We start from the raw sequence: 5,578 nt of genomic DNA on the forward strand, positions 1-5,578 counted from the left end.
ATGCACGGTACGGTAACAGAATGCACGGTACGGTAAAACAAGCGCACAGAATGCACGGTACGGTAACAGAACTTGCACGGTACGGTAAACACGGTAATGCACGGTAAATACGGTAATGCACGGTAAATGCACGTAATGGTAATAAATGCACGTAATGGTAAATGCACGTAATGGTAATGGTAATTGCAAATGCGTAATGGTAAATGTAATGGTAAATGGTAAATGGTAAATGGTAAATGGTAAAAACGTAATGGTAAATGCACGTAATGGTAATAAATGCACGTAAATACGGTAATGCACGGTAATGCACGGTAAATACGATAATGCACGGTACGGTAAACAGAATGCACGGTACGGTAAAACAAGTGAAAACTTATATTGCCTATTAACAATTAATTGTTAATAGGCAATATAAGTTTTCACTTGTTTTATCGTGTTGTAAATAGTAGATAAACCGTAATATCGTCAGTTAACTTGCGATATTTTGGTTTAAACACAAATATAATTATACTTATTTTCACAATTTTAAACGCTCAAACGTTTTTGTGTAACTATAGTTACACTAAAACCTGTTGCATCGTTTTGCGTTTGAAATGATTCTTTTGTTTAAACTTATAAGTTTAAACAAAAGAATCTTTTAAACTTATTAAAAAACTTTTTAACTTACAAGTTTGAAGAGAAAAAAAGAATCTTTCTTAACGCAAAACGACGTTAAAGGTTTAGTGTAACTATAGTTACACTATAAACGAAACTTTTGCGTTCGACTTTGTTACGTTCTGAATTTTTACAACGTTTTTTGTCAAAAGATATGTAAAAGCTTTTTTGCATATAAATAAACGACAGTTTTACTATTAAATTACAATTTTCGGTAAAATGCTTTATTTTATAATTTATGTAATTAAATAATACTTTATATAACATATACATAATATATATATATATATATATATATATATATATATATATATATATATATATATATATATATATATATATATATATATATATATATATATATATATATCCCTTATTTACTAACATTCCACTTAATGAAACTATAAATATAGCAACATAATTGTTTTTTAAAGATGAAACTCGCTCAAAATATTTTTTTAAAACTCATTTCAAAAAATGACTTCAAATTTCAACGTCAGGTTCTCATTTCTTATTTAACGGAAAATTTTATGACAAATTAGATGGCGTTGCAATGGGTTCTCCTTTAGCACCAATTTTAGCTAATATGTTTATCGGTTTTCATGAACAAAGTGGGTAATAATTGCTCATTCTCCATACCGATTTTTTATAAACGTTATGTGGATGACATAATAGCAATTTTTAATTCAGAGTTTGAAGCGCAAGAATTCTTTGAACATCTCAATAGACAACACAAAAACTTAAGATTTACTTTTTGGTCCATTTTTGGATGTTCTTATTAATAAGTCTAATTCACTCTCTACATCAGTTTATCACAAAAAACATACACGGGTCTTTTACAAAATTTCTTTAGTTTTGTTCCTTCATGTTACAAAACTGGTCTTATACGTTGCTTGATTGATCAAACATATAAAATTAACAACACGTGGTTTGGATTTGATAAGGATATAAAAAATCTTTCTTTAGTTTTAAAAAATAATCAATTTCCGAAAAAAGTTATCGACACTGAAATTAAATTATATGTTGAAAAGAAAATTAATCCACCTGTTATAAATACTGTTGATAATACTAATATAAGATATTTTAAGCTTCCATTTATTGGATTTTACTCAAATTTCACTAAAACTAAAATTGATAAAATTATTAAAAAGTATTGTAAAAATGTAATAATCAAATTTATATTCACAACCGATAAATTAAAAAACAATTTTTGCATAAAAGATCCACTTCCTAAGATCCTTAAATCTAACGTTGTCTACAAATTTTCTTGTGCTGGCTGTAACGCCAGTTATATTGGAGAAACCTCCAGACATTTGACAACACGGATAAATGAGCACCTTATGAGTGACAAGCAATCGCATATTTTTAAACATTTAAATTCATCCATTAATTGTAAAACACTAACTAATTATGATTGCTTTCAGATTTTAGATACTGCCTCTACCATTAACAAATTAAAAATAAAAGAAGCACTTCATATTAAATGGGAAAATCCTTCTTTAAATAAACAAACATCTCATTATATTATAAATTTATCTATCTAACTTACTAAATTATTATTATTATTAATATTTTAATTAGGAAGTTTATTTTGTCATAATTTGTAATATAATTTTTAATTGGTTTGTAACAAGTTTATTTGTCCGTTAATTTTTCTCTGTATTGTCTTCAGTTTTTAAATTTATTTACCAGAGTTTTAATTGTAAAAACTTGTAAAAATCTTTTGAAAATGTAGTAAGACTACGAAACATGTCAAGAATAAAAAATATTGTGATTTTTATTAAAATTTTTACATATATATATATATATATATATATATATATATATATATATATATATATATATATATATATATATATATTTATTTATTTACATATACACGGAGTTTATATATCATATAGCTATATAATATAATCCGTGGTTCGGATGGTTTCGGACGTCATAAAAACGTTTTTCGTTTTTATGACGTCCATAAAAACCAAGTGAAAATGATACTGGAAAGGTACACTTTCTTACACCTAAACATTATTACAGCTTTCTAGTCTATGTTTTTGTTTATGTGTATTTCATCTGTGTTGCTATTAATATCGCCTGTTTTTATAATGTTATGTTTTTAAGTAAAGCATTATTATGTTTCAGGCTAAAATAGAGCTTTAAATAATAATTTTATCCAGTTTAAATGAATAACAACTCTCAAGGTGTATTAGCTAAATTATCCTCTCAATTTTGATGGTCTTTAGTCAATAACGGATTTCTAAATTTTATGGGTCTACAACACTTAATTTCAGCGAAATTAAATCAAAAAGTTACGTCATAGAAGACAGAAAAATATCAATATCTGTTTTCTATAACTTGGTTTTTCTGAGAGATGCAATATTTAGATTGGTTTAAGTACTACATAATAAAATTCATCGTTGAGCAGTCATTTTGATGGCCGTACATTTCTTTAGCGTATTCATTTTTCTATATTTTTAGACTGTTTACCGTTGCACTCCTGTCCCAGTTTAACCTAGTGGGTACAAAAAGAAAAGACCGAGCTGCAAACAAGAGGGGGTTAAAAGGATCAGCCATTTTTGAATTAATAGTCGGTAAGTCTAGTGTGTTTAGCTGATCAAATCTAATTTGCTATTTTATATTACATTAAAACAAGTTACTGTTTTTCATGTTCACTCAATTTTTAGAAGTTGTAGCTCGAATAAAAAGAGTTCTCGACGAGAATTAGGTAATTTCATTCAGAGAAAGCTAAAGAACGCCCCTGATCAAATTGGGGGGTTGCGTGAACAACAACGCCAAGAAACAGAGCTCAAGAACCAGAGGAGAAAGAGAAAGATAAAGAAAGTTATGAATCTGGAAATGAATCTGCTGATGATTTTTAAATAAATATGTTATGTTGAATAATACTGCTGTTATATTTACAAATAATTCGTCTATGTTTAAACATAAAAGATGTAGAAAATGCTTCCTCTTTTATATTGACATCTGAAAGTGGTTTTTTTTTCTTCTCAAGAAAAAAAACTTTTCTAGATTAAACAAATAACTGATGGTTATAAACGAAACAAATTTACTCTATGAGTATTTATTAACTTATCAAAAGCTTTTGACCCAGTTGACCGTTGCATCCTATTAGATAAACTAAAGCACTATGGCATAATTAATAAAACTTACAATTGGGGTAAAAGTTATCTTACCAATAGGAAGCAATACGTGGGTAATATACAATCTGGAGTTTTAAATGTTTTATGTGGAGTCCTCCAAGGATCTATCCTTGGTCCACTCCTATTCTTAATTTATATAAATGATTTTTGCAATGCATCTTTAAAACTTAAATCAGTCATGTTTGCTGATGATACAAATCTATTTCTTACTAACAATGATATCAAGAAATTATACTTAGATATGAATATTGAACTAAATAAAGTAAATAATTGGTTTAGGGCTAACAAACTCTCACTTAACTCAGAGAAAACAAACTATATATTATCTCATAAAAAAACACAAGAAAAAAATCTTCCTCTTATCATTTAAGATAAGGTTGCCCGACCTTATCTTAAATGATAACTTAATTAAAAATTAAGCCAGTAATAGATTCTTAGGAGTTTTTGTTGGTGAGAATTTATCCTGGCTACCTCAATAAGATATATTCGATCTAAAATCACTAATATAATTGGTATGATGTATCGAGTTTGCTCATGTATCAATAAACAAAGTCTCTAATATATTTTGGACTAATTCATTGCTTCATCAGCTATGCAAACATAACATGGGCGAGTACGCAACCATCAAACTTAAAAAATTTTATTGTCTACAAAAACATGCTAGCAGAATCATTTACTCTAAAAATAAACGTGAACACGCCAAACCTATAATGAAAGATATAAAAATGATGGATGTTTTTGAAATGTTTTTATGTATCGATTCAATAATAATCTCTCTCCTGCAAACTTTGATAACAAGTTTGAAATAAACATAAATGAAAACTATTATCTAAGAGCAACTATTAGTAACTCATATAAACTATCTCAAAACTTTAATAAATATGCTGAATATAGCATATTTATTAAAGTAAATATGCTGAATATGCATATCGAGGACCAAATATATGGAATAGTTATCAAAAATTTTAAAATTTGAGAATTAATTGTGCTAAAACGGATCACCAAGTAATTTTAATTATTTTAGTATTTATTTCATTTGATCTTTTTTTATTTCCTGATTAGCGCAGCAGTTTTATGCCCATTTGTGTTTTTAATTTAGTTATATATTTTATATTAAATTTAAATTTGTTTTTAAAACTCTTATATATTCTATTAAAAATGTATATAGGGGCTCTATAAAACGATTGCGATGACGTATTTTCATTTTGGTCTTTTTAGAGCCCCTGTTGGTTTAACTCTTTATTTTATAAAGATCATTTTAAAAAAGAACAGTTTTAATTTTTTATTGTATATACAAAAACGGTGCTTGTTGACAAGATTTTACTATCTTCTTTGTTTCTATGGACATATTTTTATTTTTTTCTTGTATATATATGTTGATTATTTATTGTTAAACAGCAAAATAAATGTAAAAATAAAAAAAATAAAAAATAAAAAACAACAAAAAAAACATCTTCAAAATGTTTGAAAAATTAGTTTGGTATTGACAGATTAAATACTTTTTGTGTTGCTAGTAGATGAGTAATTTGTCATTTTTAAAATTTAGACAAACCAATACTTTTCTTAACATTTTATATATACTGTGGATGAGTGAAATAAAAACGTTATTTAAGAAGAAATTTTACTCGTTTATTCTAAAATGTTACTTTATAAGGCATAAAATTGGCAGTAATTTTTATTTGATAATTGCTGTTATAACAATTTTTTAAACTCAATCATTTAAATTCAATCCAATTTATTAAATTGAAAAAAATTTTAGTCTTCAACGG

At 26.5% G+C, this 5,578-nt stretch overlaps 1 long non-coding RNA gene across 1 annotated transcript; it reads left to right on the forward strand.

Annotated features, from left to right (window-relative positions):
- The first annotated feature begins 712 nt into the window (after positions 1-712).
- LOC136082817 (uncharacterized) lies at positions 713-3,552 on the forward strand. Its single transcript, XR_010639740.1, has 3 exons — positions 713-868; positions 3,130-3,242; positions 3,336-3,552. It is a non-coding gene; the product is annotated as an uncharacterized LOC136082817 (long non-coding RNA).
- Positions 3,553-5,578: the final 2,026 nt, after the last annotated feature.

The sequence above is a fragment of the Hydra vulgaris genome, chromosome 07, assembly GCF_038396675.1.
Source record: "Hydra vulgaris chromosome 07, alternate assembly HydraT2T_AEP".
NCBI classification, from domain to species: domain Eukaryota; kingdom Metazoa; phylum Cnidaria; class Hydrozoa; order Anthoathecata; family Hydridae; genus Hydra; species Hydra vulgaris.